General features: G+C 38.7%; 1 pseudogene; it reads right to left on the bottom strand.

The window, feature by feature from the left end:
• Positions 1 to 3,333: 3,333 nt before the first annotated feature.
• The window catches only part of LOC118833367, a 19,559-nt pseudogene continuing 1,687 nt past the window's right edge, over positions 3,334 to 21,205 (bottom strand).

Below are 21,205 nucleotides of genomic sequence, written 5' to 3'. Positions count from 1 at the left end.
CCCACTACCCCAGGATAAAGGAAGTAAATATGTATGTACGTGTGTTGACACCTATTCAGGTGTCCTAGTGGCTTGTCCTTATAAGGATGCAACTCAGAAAAACACTTGTAAAACCCTAGATATTGTAAGTTTATATTATGGAACCCCAATGCAGATTCAAAGTGACAATGGGTCACATTTCAAGGGCAAAGAAGTGAAAAGATATTGTGTGTTGAATAATATAGAAGGGATATATCATATTCCATATTACCCACAAGCATCTGGGCTGATTGAAAGAATGAATGGATTGTTGAAAGAACAGCTGAGAAAATTAAGCTCTAATAATTCATATCTACATTGGAAGGATAATTTGTCTATTGCCTTACGTAATTTGAACAATAGGCCCTTAGGGGGGAGTACACCTCTAGCCAGAATGATGACCCCAAATTTGCAGATTAGAGAACAGCAAACACGTGAGATCCAAAATATTGAATTTTGGACTGTGAGGGAAGATGTCCCCCTACCATGTCCAGGAACACCTGGTTCGGCAGGATATGATTTACATTGTATAGAGAATTTTAGGTTGAATAGGAAAGAGATAAGAAAAACCCCTACTGGAGTATGTATGAGAATCCCCAAGAATCATTTTGGATGGATATTACCTAAACCAGGATTAGCAGCTCAAGGAGTACATGTATTGGCTGGAGTAATAGATTCGAATTATCAAAACGAAATTGTTGTGACACTCCAGAATTTGGGTGAAACAATTTGGTAGGAATGATAGGATAGTTCAAGTGATTATTATCCCCTGTGAAAAAATACCCTTTGTGAAAACTGACCCTCCTCCCAGAATAACTAGTAGAGGGGCAAAAGGGGCTTGCTCCATTGATAGAATAAAGTTGGGAGCTAAGGTATGGGTAAAACGGAAGCCAGATGATATTCCAAAGGCTGCAGAAGTCATAGCCCATGGGAAGAACAACACTGTAACAGTTGTCTATTCAGGGGAAGATAATTACCAAATCGTACCCCTGAACCATATATTTTACCATGAATAGGGCTATAATATTAGTTTCACGGACCCCACAGGTATGGCTAATGCTGGTAATTGACACAAGCCACTCAGAGGGAAGGTGACTTTGTGTGATTAACGGATAAAAGCTTGTACATCTGGGGAAAGTCTGGGAGGACAATCCTAGTCTATCTAGGATGGGATCCTCCTGGTTTCCCTTGTACATCTGGGGAAAGGCTGGGAGAACAATCCTAGTCTATCTAGGATGGGATCCTCCTGGTTTCCCTTGTACATCTGGGGAAAGGCTGGGAGGACAATCCTGGTCTCCATCTAGGGTGGGATCTTCTTGGCTTAGTTTCCTCATTGTGTTCCATTTAAAAAGAAACATTTCCCATCTGAGTTTGGCTCTGATATTGGATCTCTGCATAACTGAAATTTCAACTAAACTGGAGATGATTTTATTTAAAGGATAATAGCCCATACTTGCCTACTCTTTTTGTTCTCTGTTTTAGTTAACCTTGTCGCTAGTTCTGTCTCCTGCAGGTTTAAGCACCCTGCAGTTTCCGGTGACTGCCTAAGTACATAGCATTCTTGGAATTCCTGCCAGCTCCCTAAAGAACTGAACTCTGGAATGGGACTCTTTGGGGCAGGGACACCTCTACATCCAATTTCAGCAAGAAGAAGCTATGGAAAATGAGACCTTCACCCATTACCCCAAGATTTTGAGCCCCAGTTGTTTGAGGGGGGGAATGATGATAGTGTTCTGTGTACTTATTTTGTGTTATCCTTGCTATATTGTTTTATTGTTATGATATTATTGATCCTATGTAATGGATACAAAGATCTAGGGGTGGACATTTAAATTATTAATAACTATTTTGGGATGATTGATTGAAGAGATTGTCTGGCTGGGATCTAGGGGTGGATCACATTTGAATCGTAAACCAATATTTGGGAATGTCACTGAATGATATGTTGTGCTTTATTGTGAATGATATGTTTTAGTTTCCTGCATAATTGGATCACAATGTTCTAGGATATATAATTTAATTTGAATTATGATTGGATTGTGCATCCTAGAACATTGTGAGGGGTGGAGTGTAGCCAGAATGGACTTTGTTTTCTTTGAATGACTCAGCTTGCCTCGTTGAGCTTCCCTGGATGCTGGGTCTTGCTCTTCCGGGGCAGGACCAGAGCTTCCTGTGTGATGAGTCGTGGCGCTGGCTGAGGGGAAGTGTGTTAACGTGGTCTACGCTGGGGGAGGGGCCAAGTCAAGAACCAATCGGCCCTGGTCGTTCAGGCAGCGCTTGATGATGTCAAAAACTCTATAAGAGGGGAGAGGACAGCTTGAAGATCCTCCTTTCCTTTTCCGGTTGGAGCCAGAGACGCCTACAGCCGAAGCTGAGCTGCCGGTAGCAGAGCTGACTAGAGGCTAGTGGGTAATCTTCTTACGGTAGAGGGGAAGCATGTATACGATTTTGCCTTATACCATCTCGCTTCTCTGTGGCCTCCTAGTTACTCTTGTGAGGTGGACTTATTGGGCCTGGAAGCTTTTGATGAAAATATCAAAATGGGGACGCTGGTTTGTGGGATTGTTATTGTGGAGTGTAAATACATGCTTTAGTTCTCCTGCCTTCTGCCTAGAGAATTCCTTATATCCTGCGGTTCCGGACCTTTTAGGCACATATGAGATTCTCTTTGAAATCATAAATTCTGCCTTCCTAATATAGTATGCGAAACTAAAATCAGTTCCAGTTTCTATAGGATTACTAGGCTAGCAGATCCAAGGAATGCTGTAGATACAGTTTACCTAAATTTTAGCAAAGTATTTGACAAAATCTCTCATATTCTTGTGGAAAGTATGGAGAAATGTGGGCTAGCCAGAACTGCACTGGATTGCCCCAAATTATTATTTTTTTTAATTTAGCTAAAATCTTATATGTTGTTTCCCTCTGGTTCCTTTTTTATTTTAGGTGCTTACCTCTAGAGGGCCAGCTCTGAGAAAGTCCATTCTGGGATAAGATAAAGGCCAGAGGCCTGTTCTTGGCCTTGGGCTGATAGCTTGGCACAAGGGCTCTCCATCCCCCTCAGCATACACGTGCTGCTCAAGATGAAGGCTCTTCAAACCTCCTCGGTACACACATGCTCTCTCAAAAACCCCCATGGCACACACATGCTAAATACCACCTGTGGGCTATTAACACAATGTTGTTTATGGCAAAAGGGGAGGAAAGGCACTAGGAAGTCATGCATTATGCAAATGCCTCCCATGTGGATTTGTTGATTCTGCTTGCCTAAAAGGATATGTAAGCCCTGTCCCTCAGTTTAATAAATGGAGCTGTTCTTTACTCTTCCACCTTGCCCATGTTTTGTGGTTTTCTTTTCACTCTCCGCTGCATTTGGCCATCTCCGGCCATTTCGGCACCATAGCCACTGGTGGCACTCAGCTTCAAGAGGATATCAACTGCCAACAAGTGCCTTAATTAACCTTTCTCATGGTAATCGCTCAAAGACTGGAAATCAGAAATTGATAGCCACATTGAAAACACAACCTGCTGTGAATCCATGCACTTGGAGTTCATCTGGTTCATTTGTTGCAGCTTCTCAGAAAGCCCATTTAGGCCCCAACAGTTTCTTGATCACTTTTGACTCCTACCTATCTTCAGTTGTGCTCTATTAATGTTTTATTTTGCTTTGCTTTGTTTTTGAAATCAGTCCAAAATTTTCTAACTATAAAACTGGACCTGCTTCTTTCCTCCAGTTATGTGAAAAGATGAAAGAACACAGGCACAAACTGTGTTTATTTTAGAAAGACTTGATCCAGTTCTTCTCAAGGTGACAATGGGACTTGAGGAGTGTTTTTACTTAAGCTAAGGAAAGATTAGTGAATAGTACAGTAACATTGGTGGTATTCTCACGTAATTTACAGAATTCCAATGTTAAAGAACAAAATCATTCAATCTAGAAACAAGTTTAAAGACTTCCATAAATTTTATCTCTTTGTGTTTTGCTTTTAATGTTGTGATATTATTTTATTTAGAAAAATCATACAGCCATTTCTTCAGGGTATACAAAGCTGCACACGACACACATTCAAAAATGTCATTACTGATTCTTCTCACATTTTATACATGTGGCTTGCACACCCTAGGGAACATTAGAACCTCATACAAACTTCTGCAAATGACTAAAATTTGTCTCTCTACTACCAAAAGGGAGTGGAGCTGGATGTCATTCAGGGTTTCCTATTTTCCCATTCCCGTTCTGAAATTAATGGGAAATATAAATTTTGTAGTTCTGTGTATCTAATCGTGTTTTCCCAAGTGGGACCATTAGCTTTTGTCTGTCTTCTGTAGCAACAGACCACATCATTAATAACATAAGTAATTTTCAAATGAATGTAATTGGTCAGAAAGGGAAAGCAGTAAATAAAAAAGTGTGTATGTACCAGCACAAATTCTTTGCCATTTCTGGAAAAACCTCTCCAAACTAATTCCTTACCAGCAGTAAGTCAGTGCTATCATGTTGAATTCTGAGAGATAGGGTATTGCCTACTGATGTAACAGAAGCATCACTGAATTGAGAACACAGAGGCCTAACCCTGCATTGGCCCTGGCTCCTCTACTGAATAGCCACTTGACTTTTGGCAAATCACTTATCATAACTGAGCTTAAGTTGCCTCCTTTCTAAAATGTGATAATAATGAATGAAAGAATGTATAATTTTAAAAGCATTTATTAAGCACTTACTATGTGCCAACCGCTGGAGATTCAAATTGAAAAGTCAAGACAGTCCTGCTTTCAAGGAGGTTGATCTCTAATTAGTGGAGATGATATAAAAGAAAATTCAGGGGCAGGGAAGATGGAAAGATCCAAAAATACTGCCAGTGCAGTGGGAAGGATGGCAAGGCACTTAAGCAATGCTTGCGTCTGCGAATTCATGCCAGGTGGCCTCACCCTGGGAACTTTGGTTTGGGATCCCTGCATCCCTGGGTTTCTTCTCCCCCTCTACAGTGGCACTCCCCCCTCCCTATGACCGCTTCTGTATTTCCTTCCCAATCACCCACAGAACCAAATTCCTTCCTTTGGCTCCTCAACCCAGCCTGATGTTTGTGGTTAGATGTCTCCCTGGTTAGTTGCATTTCTGAATGAGTTCAATGAGTTCAATGTATATATATACTCTGTGCAGAGCAATGAATGCCATGCAATTAAACATAGTAAGTAAAGTGCAAATCTCATATGTAACATTGTGGCTTTTCTCATAAGATAATAGTGAAGTTTTAATTAAATGAAACCCAACAGTAAGCATTAACAGTAAGCTTTAAGCTACTCTGGATAGATCTTTATCTAATTACTTTCTAATTACTTTCTCTTCATCTGATGAATTAGTTTGAGTTTCTGGAATTTTCTGTTGGTTTTATGTTCAGATATTAATTTGATTCAATTTAAACCAATGGGGGCCCAAAATAAAATCAACTTTGTTATTTCCTGAGGGAGAAAACTGTTAATTTCACCACTAAATGCAGAAAGCTCCATATTCTCTACACATAGCAAGGCATTCCAACCAATCAAATTAACCACCAAATGCAGAAAGCTCCATATTCTCTACACATAGCAAGGCATTCCATCCAATTAAACAGCATAAATTAAGGGCAAATCCCATATCTAACATTGTGCTTTTTCCTATAGGATAATATGGAAGGCTTCATTCAATGAGACTCAATAGTTATCATGACTATCTGGAATTTGCGCTGGATATAGCTTTATCTACTTACTTTCTCTTCATCTGTTGCCTTAGCTTGTGTTTCTTCAGTTTTCTGTTGGATTTTTTTTAAATATATCTTTTATCCGACTGAATTCAAAGGGGAATGAAACAAATCAACTTTGCAAATTTCCTGAGACAAAAGTCTTGTCTTCACCACCAAAGACAGGAAGCTCCCTATACTCTACATATAGCAATGCATCGCAATCAAGTTAAAAAACAATTAACAAGCCAATGCTATATCTAACATTGTGCCTTTTCCCATAGGATAATTTGGAAGGCTTCATTCAATGAAACTCAACAGTAATCATGACTGTATTTTGTAAAGGAAGAGGGAAGAGTAAAGAGTGAAGGGTGAAGGTCTTCTAGAAGTTGAATGTGTGAAATACAGGCAGGCTGCTTATGCCTCCTATTTCATAAAGAAAAACCATAAGACAATATAAAGGTTGAGAAAAGAAAGTATTGAAGCTACTACAGACCAGATTCAGGTCAATGTCCTGAACAGCCAGAGTTGGATTGTGTATGCTACGCACGTTCTCATATTTCATTCGACTCTGAGGTAGCAGGAAAGATCTGGAAACAAGTGAGAAGTGCACACAACACAGATCTAAATCCATATCCTGCCTCCACATCAATATGTAAATAGTATTCAATCAATCAGCATTTATTAAACACCTACTGTGTACCAGTCCCTGTGCTCAGCTCTTAGGCTTCATAAGAAGTCCTCCCAAAGATGCATTATTGTGACATTGTTTTATACATAAGTAAACATAAAAGGCAAAATGGTTTCTAACTTCATTCAGTTTTCTTCCCCTGGGCAAGGATAAATAAGGCAAAGGAGATAGCTGGAAATAGCACCTCAATAATAAATGAAGTAATTCCTACACATTTAGGAAAAATGTCGAAACATTTGTTTTCTTCCCTCACCTCTTCATAATCTGCATATGCAAAATAAAGAAGCATATTCTTCTTCAATAAAATGCTAATCGCTCTCTCATGTATGTTAGTAGCTTCATCGCTAAATAAGTTAATATTGTTCATGTCCTATGGTGGAAGGGCAAGAAATAAAACTAACCTTCAGTTATTTAAACACAGTTGAGAATGCAGTTAATTAATATACTTTATCCGATTTTCTTTATGCATAAATACAAATATTTGGATTTATATTTTGTTAAAAGCTTAAAAGTTCACTTTTTTTGGGGGGAGGGGATAATTCGGGAATAAACATTTATTAAACCTTGCTATGTGCCAGGTACTGTGTCAATTAAGCACTTTACAAATATTATCTCATCTGATTTATTACTAAATAAATTTAAAACATACTCAGTCCCAAGACACATAGAGCAAGAGGAATATATAAAATGACTGCCATTTGAATCATTATTAATAAAGTTATTTAAAAGCCATCGCTCTATATTTACTTTTGAAAAGTGTCTAGGCTGTTCATGGCCAGGCTTCCTCACTGACATGCATTCTAAATGTGCAACAATTTTTTTGTCTGATTCTCATCTTTGAATGCGTAGTTAAAGCAGGGTCAGGTCCCACCAATCCCAGTGGAAATAACCAAGAAGCCATGGGTTGATTTACCCTTTTTCAGCCAGCAGCTTGCTGGACTGCTCCAGGTATTGGGCAGCTTCATACCAAATATCAGGGTGATGGCCCAGCCCCAACAGGCACTGCTCGTACACAAACATCACTGCAAGAAAATGTTCAAAGACAACGATGTTCAGAAGTTTGGCTATGGCCGCTTGGTCTCAGCAGACTCTCCAATCTTTCCAGCAAATGACTCTCAGGGACTACTTGGAAGGAATACAAAAGATGTCTCACGCTCTCCCAATTCCTAAGAAAGCCCCCCGTGTTTTGAGCTGATTAGGATACCTTTTTTTGTGACTAGCGTCTGATCTTCTGTTCAGAGTGGGTTGCTCTTTTCCCACTGTATGTATTTCTTCCACATGTCTACTTGCTGAGCCTCTTGGGGAGTATTCTGTGGAGGTACTGAAGGGGCATTGTGATCTAAACCTTTCATTACTGTTTCATACTCCTAGAATATAAATATTTAGCAAGTTTTAGTAAGCCTGTTTTCTTGGCTTAAAAAATCCAGTTTTATTTTCAGAATATGGAAGTCTTCGGGAATTTGCTCATCATGCTTCCTGTGGGAGAGCCATCACACTCTCCTCTGTATGAATCCCATTTTAGTCTATGTACTACCCAAACAAGCACTAGCCGAGTATGCTTGAAATATTGATCAAATGGAAAATATTTATACACACGAACTGTCCAAAAGGCTCTTTCAAATACTGATCATTTTATTGTAGCTAAAATTATTGGTATTTTACATTTCAGTGAAGAAGGAAGGCTGCTGGTATGGTAACAACAGATAGCAGTGCTGACTGCTCCAACAGAACAGCTCAGAAACCCCCTCCTTTGGGTCCTTTGGGAGTGATCTAAGAGATCACAGTAGCAAATAATGGAACTACTTAATTATTATTCATCATTTAAAAATACCTCTACTTTAGCTTTTCAGTAAAGGATGATACAGTAGGGATATTTTCTCTAATTTCCTCTAAAACGAATGTAGGAATATAAAATTATATTTGACATACAGAGATATGTCCTGAGGCAGACTATCTTACCAAGGTAAGTTTAGGTATTCAGATCAAATCTAGTTTATCGTTCATGTTCTGTATTCTTCTTTGTTGCTCGTGAAAAACCATTTTAACTTTTTAGTACATATTTACTTTGTATTTTATTTACCAAACAATATTTGCCTCCAGTGAAAACTAATCCAGATTGACAGCAGCAACGGCAGTAGAATACACAATGCCTTACATTCATATAGCAATTGACAATATACTAACAATTTTCCCATGAGCAAACTCAAATTTGGTGGTTAGGTGACTTGTCTGAGGTCACTAAGCCACTGTCCTAGAACTGGGACTAGAATCCAGGGCCTCTGACTTCTAGTCGGTGGTCTTTCCAATATTGGACATGGGACCCCACTAAGAGCAACATATTCATAATTAATTATTAAACTAAACATAGAGATTAAATTCCAAACCTTTGCCACATGCCTGGCATTCATGTAATCTCTACTTCTATCTTCAATCATTTTCTTTGCTACATGTATGTTGATGCCCTAGAATAAAATGTGCAGAAAACATGCTACATGATTAACATTTTAAAATTCTAGCATTCATTGTAAAACAAAAAAATTCTGAAGAAGAGCATATAGTGGGGGAGTACACATGAATAACTTAATTCTAAGAATGGACTTATTTTAGAAGTACATGTTGAAATAAGATGAACAGATGTATTCACATAAATATAATGCAGCAAGCTTCAAATGACCCCCAAGTCTCATTCATTACATGGCAGGGCACAAAGGCTTTGATGGAGAAGGTCTCCTGTATATGAGTGCTTTCTGCTTTCCAGTGCTGCATATTAATATTTGATGATTTAACATTGAGAGCCTGACGAGGGAAAGGAATTACAGACAGTCAGCATTAGTTTACACTTTTAAAAAAATCTCCTCCCTCAACTATTAGGACATATTAAGGCACAGTATCCTATGCAATCTGACCTTGGCTTCAGACATATTTAGCTAAGGATGATTAAAACATCTTCAAACATAGGACAGACTATAAGAAAGGATGATTACTTAAAGTACGGTTTCTAGTAAAATTCCATTGTAATGAATGACAGGAGGAGCTGACCATTCAGCACTAAAAACAAATCGTCTAGGTTCATTCCTTCTGGGTATGTCTCATCTCTCTTTATAACTTTGACTTTCTGAAAATTCAAACAGGAGTATAAAAGATACTTTGAGGTCATAATTCCTTCACTAGTTTGTAAGTAAAGTGCTTCCAAATAAGCACAGAGATGATGAATAACTAAGTCTAAACAAAAATGTCCTTTGTACTTCATACTGTTTGGTCAGAACATACTTATAAGTACCTCTTATCAGTAGTACAGAGAAACTCAAATATTCCTCAGAGTCCTGTTAGTAACCCTTTTATCATGAGTAATGAGGGATGCCAATGTCCAGGCACTAAGCACCAGGAAGGTCAGAATTTTTAATGTCGGGGCTACTTTGTAGCCAACCAATGACTATTTATTTACCTCTTCATATTTATTATAGTCTCTCCAAAGTTGCTCAGTATTGATCATTGGATTAACACAACCTCACTGATAAACTCTCTGGACAGCTGTTATTCTTTGATTTTCCTCATAAGATCCAACAGTTTCCCTGTATGACAGGTAATACATGTCATTTTTGCTATCACACTAGAAGAGTTCAAGCATAAAATTTAATTCTGAAAGTACTTACATGCCTTTCAAGAAATTGATGTAATCCACCCAAATCTGAAAAACAAAATTAAAGGTCATTCACTTTCTTTACCTGTTTATATCCATCAAATTTGGTATAAATACTTTTGTAACAAAACATACCTGATAAGACATAATTTTCATTCCAATTTTATCCAAAGCAAAGTCATATGCTTGTGTCATTTTCCCTATGAAATATAGGTAGCAAAAAAGACCTCAGTTTAATTCATTAGTTGAGCACCAGGCCTTGTGCTGGGGATTCAGAGATAAATAAGACTATTCCTGCCCTTAAGGCACATTCTACTGGGGGTGAATTAGTCAGCACAGATAATGAAATGCAAAATACGCAGGGTCAAAGCAAAATAACTGGGGAAACCCTCACAGCTTCAGACCTCAGAAGGCTTCTGATAAGAGGCCACACCTAAAGTTTTTCTTTGATAAGTCAGGAGGGAGAACATCCCAGGGGTACAACTTATGCAAAGGCAGGGAGGTAGGAAACATAATCACATAAACTGGGCAAGGGAACTTCAAGTAGACCAGTTTGGCTGCAAACTAGAGTGTGTGAGAGGGAATAAACATTCAGATTCATAAGCCATGAAATCTAGAATCTAGATACAGATCTATAGATCTGGAGATATCTATAGACAGAGAGAAAAATACCTAGATCTAGAGATATAGATGTACCTGTGTTGTTGTTATTCAGTCCTGTCTGACTCTCTATGACCCCATTTGGAGTTGTTTTTGGCAAAGATACTGGAGTGGTTGGCGATTTCCTACTCCAGCTCATTTTATAGATGAGGAAACTGAGGCTAACAGGGTGAAATGACTTGCCCAGGGTCATAGAGACCAGCCCTCTATCCACTGTGTCACCTAGCTGCCCATTGATACATCTGTAAAGAGTGAGATATCTAGATGCAGAGATAAAGATATATCTATAGAGATCTAAAGATGTCTAGATCTAGAAATAAGTGGGAGGCATGCTAGGAAGGGTTTTAGATTCCAGTAGAGCTGGCATTTTATTCCAGCGACAGCAGCGAGTCACTCAAGTTTCTTGGGTAGAGGTTATGACATCACCATAATTGTGACTTAGGCATATGAACTCAGTAGCTGGATGGAGTTCGAGAGGGACAGACTGGAGGTAGGGAGACCAGTTAGGTGGCTATTTCAATAGTCCAGATAAGAGGCAACATGGGCCAAAAGTGGGTTAATGACTGTGAGAAAGCAATGAGAGATATTGTGGAGGTAGAAGTGATGACAATATTCAGGAAGGGAATCTAAAAGTCATCTACAATTAAAACATAAAAAATATTCTTTGAGCAAATTAAAAGAAGTCAGAGGCAAACAAAGATGCTAATTACCTGGCTGCAAACATAGGATGAACAGTGTAGAATGTGTCCAAGAACTAAATTTTTACTTCACTGGCCATCCCTGATTTTCCTTTTAGCTCAGAACAAATCACAAATGGTCAATAAATAGGTCTATGCATACCTACTACTGGCTGACACATAACATTATCAATATTGCTAATGTAATACTGGAAAAATCAGGAGACCTCTGAGAAACGCCAATTTGCATGATAAGGAATGGACTTAGACTTTCTGGCATTTAGCAGATATCCCTGAGGCTCCGTGACTCCACCAAGGAATGTCAATAAGATTATCCCACTTAAGGATAACCTGTCAGAATCTTTTGATCAGTCAAGACCTTTTGCTCCTGTTCCCCCTACCCTGTGACCTGGCCTGTAGGTTCCAGGAGATAATTAACCTCTGTACCCATATGTCCTATAAAAGCCACACCTTCACCCCAGCACGGGGCTATTTGATCTGGGTAACATACCCCAATGGCTTCCGGCTAATAAATTCTCCATTTAAAACTTATACTCTGTGGCGTCTCACTCGCTTCTGGTACAACACTAAAATGCCATTTTCCAAACATCAATCTCCTGCTCCAAATTGTTCATTGTTTCTCTGCTGACTATGGGTGGAAGTCCAAACTCTATATTACAGCAATTAGGCTGATCCCTACACTTCCCTCTTCAATCTAACATACACTACTCTACAGCCAAACCAATCTACTCATTGTTCCCTGAAAACAGCATGCACATGGTGAGGGCACAGTCTCTGGGAACCCCCTTGAATCTGGAATACAGTCTCTGGGAGCCCCCTTGAAATGTCCTTGTGTGATACCTGAGTAGCCAGCTATTGCCAAAAAAAACCCTGCCCCCAGCCCCTAACTGCAAACCCCAGTCTGCATATAAAAAAACAGACTGAGTTCCTGCCATTCAGCAAGGGGCCTGGGCCCCTAAGACTCTTCTAAGGAATGTGAGCTAATTACCAGGAAAAAGGCTAATGCCTAACGACCTTCCTCTGGCAGAGTGGGCTCAGAGATGTCTCTATCTTATGTCAACAGACGGAGCTAAAACATCTCTCGGTCTGTCCATGGCCATGAAGGATGGAAGCCTTGACCCTAGACATTATCTTGAATTATATGACTTTTACCATATCTTGAGCCTTCCTAGCTTCCTAGTTTTCAGGGTAGAGGGATTCCTATGGACAAAGTTTTTAAAGGTCCTGGTAAACTTTGTTATTGTAATAAAAGCTAATTTAATTGGGTAAATGCAAATATGTAAAATCTTGTTGTTTTAATCAAATGACTGGTTATACTGGTACTCTTGTATAGTCAAATGAAAGATAATATGGTTTCTAAAGTGTTAATGAGAATAATTAGAAAGGGAAGAGAAGTTTTATGATGTAGGGTTGAATCATTATCCCGTGGACTAGGGCTGGGATTTTAAAGTTGTATTGTATTTATGTGAGATAGAGTTCTTGGATGTTGTGAAGTGATATAAGAGCAATTAGGTATTGACACAAATAGTGTAATTAATTACTGCGACTAAATCAGACACATCTTCAGTTTAGGTAAACAATTCTAGAAGTATTTTGGAAAATGTTTTTGTGATTTTAAGCGAGAGTTAGAGCTTAACAATATGTATAAGACTCAATTCCTGAAGTGTTCCTTTTTTCCTCCAGAAGGAATTAACAGGGACAAATCCATCAACTTGTGAGGTCAGTCATTAACCTCTTTTGTTTGTTTAAGCAAACTGGAATGGGATTCCAGTATACACAGTTATGTCAGTAAAAAGTACTAACTTATGAGTTGTTTTGTGTTATGGTTGAAATGTAAAGGGACACTGAGTAATAGGTTTGAAAGATTTGGAAAGGTAAATGAGAGCTTGAGGGGATACGAAAGGCAGATGAGAAAGTTAGGGGACAGATGGGAGTTAGCTAAGCCTCCCCTGTCCTGAGAATGATAGTTTCAGATGGTTTTAGCAAGTTGGGAAAGAGTGTGAGGAAGTATTTAGAAGCTGGAAATGTTATGTAGCTTGATTTGTTAATTATTAGCTCAATGAAATTTGGGCAGTCTCATGTGAAGGGTATTTATTTGCTATTTAAGATTTTATGGGACTACAATTTAATATTGTTTTAAGCTCTGATTACAGGTTTAGGTCACGTGAAGCCAGTAGTAGTATGGCAGGCATTGCAAGTTGAGAACTTGAAAGGTCTGTGCCTGGGAAAAAGTCTTGAAGACGACCTTGGACACAGCCTAGGTAGGATCTTCCTGACTCTATTTCCCAATTCTGCTATTTCCTTTCTGAAAAGGAGTCTCCACCTGATTACTCTTAAGCCCTGCTTTCAGCACCTGCTGACTATAAGATTGGCTATCAGATATGACTGGTGCCTGGAATCAAACAGAGCTAAGGAAGTTCTTTCCTTCTGTTAAGATATATGACATTGTCCCTCGTTTCTTTCATAGCAAATTCATATTAACAAGAAGTTTTGTAAACACTATGATAAATCTGTTAGGTAACAGATGAGTATTGAGATATCTCTGAGTTATTATAATAGGATACAGGTATGAATAGCTTACAATTTTAACCTATGTTCATGGCCAAATAAAACATTGAAATAATATAGGGATAACATCCTCCAAAAATAAAAAAATAAAAAAAAGGGGAAATGATTAGGCAAAGCAAATTAGGCAAAGATGTAATGTGATCAATGTCTAAGAGAAGGAAGGGATAGCAAATTTGGAAAAAGGATCAGATTGATTCCCCTAAGAATTATATACAGATGTGTATGACTGGTTCCAAAATTTATCAATTCTGGAAATTCAAGCTGAGGAGTATGTTTTGGTAATAAGATCTTAAATGTGGATTTTTGCACAAGGAAATTGTATGAGATATTGTTACAAGTGAAATTATATCTCCTTTGTAAGGTATCTGTCTGATGATTTTAAAAGGAAGATGAATTCAATTTATGGTTGGACCTTTATATTTTAAAGGATTCTTATACCAGGTACAAAATTTAGGTAAGGACAGAAACAGTAGATGATATATGAACTGAAATACTCTGAAGTTAAAAGAAGGAAAACCAAATTTAAGTGATTGTACTAAGTTATATTAAGTTAGAATTGTTTGAGAATTTCTAGATCTGAACCAGAGAAGCAGAACTCTCTTTTACTATCTAGGTATTGTATTTTTTTGAACTTAGCCCTGTGTGGCTGGGACCTATGTTGTGCTGTTTTTCTCTCAATTATCAAATCATATGTGTTCTGGGAGCTCCTGTCAGATCTGACTACTTCTACAGCTGCCAACTTGTGGATGGACTCCTTGATCCTTCTGTCACATCTGCCCCTGATCCCAAGTGGACATCTGAGCCCATAGGACACCTTGCCCTCCGGTTTCAAAGGAGCCTGAAGGGGACAGCATCAGACGCAGGCAGCCCCTCCTGAGACTCTGGACCAGAACCTGTATGAAGCACAACTCTCTTTCTGAGTCCCTTGCATTCCCAAGACTGTTTACTTGTACCTTTGGTGTCTTTAGCTTATTTTACTTAAGTGCTCTAGTTTCCCCATTGTGCTCCCTACTGATCCCCTTGCAACTTGCTCCCCCTGCTTGTTTACAAGTAGTTTATAATTACTGTCCATCTCTGGGGATGTCCAAACACAGAAAGAAAAACAAACCAAAAAAAACCCTGAATCCACCTAGATAAGGATTTTTAGAACTTTTAAGGTAGAGTTTTTTTTTTTTCCATACCTTTAATTGGTCTTTAGGCGAAACTTTCAGTTTGCCTTTGACCAAACGGGGGAAATGTGGAATGTTTTATACCATTTTGTAGCCTGAATTAATGAGTAACTGGAAGATGATCCAGGACCTGGGCTTCTTTGTTCTCTAAAATTTGCTCAGGAAATACCCCTACCTCTGTTGACAAGGCCAGATCAGACTTACTTAAGGATATTTTTCCCCTTGTTGCCATTGAGGGATGAGACCCTAATCCTGAGAGGAGCACCTTGCTTAATATTTTACAGGTATATACTTTAACTGACCCTTGTCAACACTCTTGTCTTTACAAACTTTTCACTTGGCATGTTGATGAAGGGAGAGCACAGGCTTTGGGAGTCCTAAAGCAGTCCTTAGTTGTCTAAGCCAGTTGCCTGTTTTAAAAACAATTAGACTCCCTGGCTGCTACAGCCACTCTAATTGAAGAAGCTTCTGAATTTCTGCCTGAAGCCTTGCCCTCTATTGTTACTTTATGCGTGCCTTCAGTTACTTCCCAAACCCCTGCTTCACAGGATGCGTTTATGGAATTTTTACTGCAAGTTTTTCACCTGGCACTAGCCTAAGCTGATATTGAGTGATTTTCAGGGGACCAATGTCCCCCCTGGCTCACCACCCTGCTAGCACTTTGGCTGGCCCCCCTTCATTTTATTGATCCTACCTGTAACTATAGGTTCCTGATTACTTTCTCATATCCCCTACCTTATTCGTTCTTGTGTGAATTCTGTCCCTATCTTAGTGGCCCAAACCTCAGGTGCTTTGCATCAAGTCATTCCTTCTTCAAAGATTTGAATGGTTCCATAAAAAAGGGAAAATTGTGTATCTAATGTATCATGGTCATAAAAAGTGAAATAACACAGGCTTGCTGAGTCTGCAAAGTAACATATGTAAACTTCAAGAGATAATTAAGCACTGAATCCTGTATTGTCTATATAAACTACCCTCTCGCTTCAAACGTGGTCATTTGATTTGGGAATTTCCCCGAATGACCCCCGGCTAATAAACTTCTCCATTCAAAATTTATACTCTGTGGCATGTCTCACTCGCTTCTGGTATAACACTTGAATCTTCCAACTAGATCTGGCCTTTCCCTAAGGCCATAAGCCTCACATTATCATTAGGCCCAAATCTCTACCTAAACCTTGCCCTCTGTTGTTACTTTAGATATGCATGCCTTCAGTTACTTCCCAACCTTGATATTCCTTCAGGAACTTCCTGCCCTTAATCCCATTCTCTTGGTTCCTGGACTCTGACCCTACCTTATCCTCCTTAGACTTCCCCTCAAGACCCTCCCTAAACCCCTCCTCTAGTCACCCCAGACCGCCCCTCAATCCCTCCTACAACCTTTGTGTATATCATCTCCATCTTGCCTCCATGAAGGCGCTCAGATTCAATCTAGCTCAGTGGATTGAATCTGGCCCGCTTGTGAAAACAGGCATCACAAAGGGTGGGATTTCTTAAGACAACCCATTATGGTGAATCCCTAATAAACTTTCTCTTTTCCCTTGGCTGAGAAGGCTTGAGTTGAATTCTTTGGGGTCTCAAGCACCCCTAGAAACGTATGGTTCCCCTACAATCATCATTTTTCTTTTAACCTCTTCACACAGACCCACCCCTCCAAAAAAATCCAATTCCCTATCAGAAATGCTCGTCCCTCATCTATTTTTCTACTTACTTAAATCCTACCCCTCACAATCTCCCTCCTCCCAGATTTTAGTTTGTGTTAAACTCTGTACTGTTATTTATACTTTCATGTCTCCCCAGCTAGATTCTAAGTTTCTCAAGGGCAGGGACTCATATTTTTTGTATCCCCAGAGACCAAAAACCAAAATCATTCACTAGGTGTTTAGTGAAATTGTTGGGAAGCTGCATGAATAGAGATTATATAATGAGCACGGCAGCTAACTAGCTACAGAAAGACTGTTATGTGCTTTAATCTCCTTGTTGGAATATGTCTCAGAATAAATCTATTAGAAGGTAACTATTTTGTTATGGAAGACAATAAAGGGTTCTACATCAGGTAAAAGAGAGAATTCTGGCTATAGCCACATGAGTCACTGGTCTGCCTGCATATGAAAAGTGTCCAGGGCTCAACCTCATCAATATACAAAAGACGTTTAGATTAAAACAGCTCTGGGGCACCACCTTACACCCATCAAATTAAATTAGCAAAAATAACTGAAAGTAAGGAAACAATACTGGTGAGATTAAGAAATAGGTGCACAAGTTCATTGATGGTCGGCCTGCAAACTAGTAGAATATTTTGGAAAACAGTCTAGCAATATGCAGTCAAAATTACAACATAATCATGCCCTTTGACTGAATAATTCCATTATCATAAATATAATGGAAAGTGTTATCAAAAAGGGGGGGAAAGGTACTATCTAATAAAGGATTTTACAATTGTAGTATGTGTAATTACCCAAAACTAGGAACAACCTAAGTGAACTAAAATAAGGGAATGGTTACACAAATTGTTGTACCTTGATGTAATGGAATACTATACATAATGCAGCTAAAGTGTGCAAGTAAAGGAATATAAAGAAATCTAGGCCTTTACTAAGTATAGTAAACAAAAAGAAAAGTAGATGAGCTGAGTATATTTACTCTGTTTATTTACATATTTACTACAACAAGTTAAGAAGAAAAATGGGTGAAAATAAATGGATGAAGAGCACTCATGGGGACTTAGAAATAAAATTATCTTTTATGTTTTTAATTTACTTGTTATTTATAAATAAATATTTGGAGAGTAAATTTGGTTATATGTGATGTTTAATATTAAGCATGTGATAAATGACATTTTAAAAAATAAGGCGAGGAGAAATAAGAAATTAAATCAAAAAATAAAACCGTAAAATTTTAAAAATAGAAGAAAAGTATAAAAAAAAGAAAAAAAATTAAAAATTAAAACTGCGCCTAAAAAGACAAAATAGTGCATTATCAGCTGAAAGCATGGAGGTACCTGGAGCAATGGGGAGAATCACTTAACTTCCACAAAAAAACCAGGAGTGTATATTAGGAAAGTAGAATTTATGATTTCAAAGAGAATCTCATATGTGCCTGAAAGGTTCGGAATGGCAGGATATAAGGAATTCTCTAGGCAGAAGGCAGGAGAACTAAAGCATGTATTTACACTCCACAGTAACAGGCCCACAAATCCCCATTTTGATATTTTGATCAAAAGCTTCCAGGCCCAATAAGTCCGCCTCACAAGAGTAACCAGGAGGCCACAGAGAAACATGATGGTATAAAGCAAAATCATATACATGGTATAAGGCAAAATCATATAGGTGCTTCCCCTCTGCGGTAAGAAGATTACCCACTGGCCTCCAGTCTTGGCTCAGCACTCCTCGATCCACGTGGGTCAGCTCTGCTACCGGCAGCTCAGCTTCGGCTGTAGGTGTCTCTGGCTCCAACCGGAAAAGGAAAACCGATCTTCAAGCTGTCCTCTCCCCTCCTATAGCGTTTTCGATATCCTCAAGTGCCGCCTGAATGACCAGAGCTGATTGGTTCTTGAGTTGGCCCCTCCCCCTAGCGTAGACCAGGTTAACACCCAATAGGGCATGGCTCTGGAGTTAACACCTCCCCTCAGCCAGCCCCATGACTCATCACACAGGAAGTTTTCCGCTTCCCGGAAGAGAAGCAGCAGCAACCAGCAAGGCTCAATGAGGTAAGCTGAGTCACTCAAGGAAAGAATTTTTTATGTGGTTGAGTAGAAGACCCCAAGGTCTAAAAGACTAATCAAACGTGAAACCTATTATTTCAAATGCATAAATTTTTCTCAGCTCTTCTCAGTGTCTGAGAGAAGTAATAGAAGCAAATGTGAAAATGTGCCAAAGCTGGTTTGAATTTTTTGGACCCCTGGCTTAACTTTCTTGTAGCTGGGTAGTTCTCCCTTGGTTTCTCTGACATAGGAAAGATAACACTTCCATAAATCAATATGTAAAACCTTCATAAGGTATCTCTGAAATAACTGTTAACGCAAGAGAATGTTATTAGCTGTATATAATAAAATTTCACTTTTACATTATTGAGGTGAAATTCATGAATATAAAATCAGCAGAAAGAAAAAATAATTCAATTGGATCAGTGAAATTTTGTATTCTCACACACAAAAGCACATACATATGAGGAAAGAACTTCTGTAGTCTAGGTTGTCTTCATTTAAATAGTGGAGGCTTAAGTGATCAAGCCTATTCTGCTTATGGCCACTAAAATATGATTGCAACTACCAGTTAAACTATAGCATACTATTGAGTATGTTTGAATGGACTCACCTTTTCAACCTTGTCATAACTTTTAGCTGTAATCTGCCAAAAAATACAAAAAAAAAGGCTTAAATTTTTTTTATCTTTGGAATAACAGAAATAAGTTTCTATACTGCATTATTAACAGTTTCTTTTCTTAGAAATCTCTTCCCCCTTACATAGCAAATACAGTGAGAGTATGGAAGCAAAATGGGGCTTATAAACTTATTTTACTTGGAAAACTACTATAGCACAATGATTTTCATAATTTTTAATGTCAAGGTAGATAATCCATAGCATAATTATCAAATAAGGCAGACCAGGTATTGCAAAATTGGTCCTAGGACAAGCAGCAGGATAGGTGCCCTCAAATGAGCTTTTTAAGGACAATTCTATTACAGGAGAGACCTCAAGGAGATACTTCAGACTTTAGGACACAGGTCCTATGATGTAAGGAGAAAGAGACCTGAGGAAAGGAGAGACTGCTGAAGAAGATATCACCAGGGAAGGAACATGGGTATGTGCATCCATCACCAAGGGAAAGCCCATCTGGTAGCTTTTTGTTTTAAACAGTCATACTCGCTGACTAGGTTCTTAAGCTCAGTAATTTTGTTCTACTGAAGTACATGTACACTGTAAACTGGTGCCTTTGGACAAAGTCCAGTTACTCTAGCCTCTGAAGTGACCTCACAACTTATACCAAATATTGATTATGCAGCCAAAACCAAAAGCAGGAATCTGTAGGAGGACCACCTGATAGAAGGCTATTTGGACTGTATACTGAGGGTCATATTTGATTCAAGACTTGTTTTTACCAAATAGCCACAACTAGAGTGATGGAATGAAACTATTGGGCAAGATACTGAGGGTAATTTCAGGGAGTTTTTCAACATGTGTAAGTAAGTACGTATGCGTGTATGTATGTGCGTATGTATGTATGAATGTATGTGTATGTATGTACGAGTATGTGTTTATGTGTATATGAATGTATGCATATGTGTATGCACGTGTGTATGTGTGTATGTATGTACGTGTGTGTATTACAGCATATGAATCCAATTATTAGAGAATTGGACCTGTGGTTAATGAACATGACTGTCAGGTCTTTAGAATTTAGGAACATGGACTCATCTCTCTTAAAGCTATAGAATTATCTGTGATGTTGTTTGTTTCCAATGTAGTTGAGATTATGATATCAAATAGGACTGTGGATAGTTGGCAAATATAATATTTGTTGTTGTTGGGGCATCTCGGTGGCAAAGTGAATAGAGTGCCAGGCCTAGAGTCAGGAAGACCCCAGTTCAAATCCAACCTCACTTACTACTGTAACCCTGGAGTCATGAAGAGTCTGACATGTCTGAAACAACTGAATCAAAGAGGATTGTAAATAGTCTGCAAACAGTTTTTTATGTCACTTCTTACAAAATTACTCTAGCTATAGTGATAAGTACTTTTAAGCTTCCCTTTACAAGAAGATCAGAGGTTAAGTGTTCCAGGTCTTACTCTAAGTGCATTAATTGGTGATACTGTTTATACAACTCCCTTCTCCCAACAGCCTTCAGCATCAAGCTTCTTCCTTAAGAGGGAATTCCTGTGTGCCACCCCCAACCCCCAACAAGCATTATTTATCAGCATTTTAGAAATATAAAATACCCCAAATTATGAACATTCATAGCTATTTTCAACATGCCAATGGTTCTACATCTTCTGCTCCTCTCATGGGCTATTGAACAGAGCTGAAAGAAGTCTCACAACTGGGTTCAT

Source organism: Trichosurus vulpecula, unplaced genomic scaffold (genome assembly GCF_011100635.1).
Source record: "Trichosurus vulpecula isolate mTriVul1 unplaced genomic scaffold, mTriVul1.pri scaffold_59_arrow_ctg1, whole genome shotgun sequence".
NCBI lineage: Eukaryota > Metazoa > Chordata > Mammalia > Diprotodontia > Phalangeridae > Trichosurus > Trichosurus vulpecula.
This window is presented reverse-complemented; position numbering and strand designations above follow the sequence as displayed.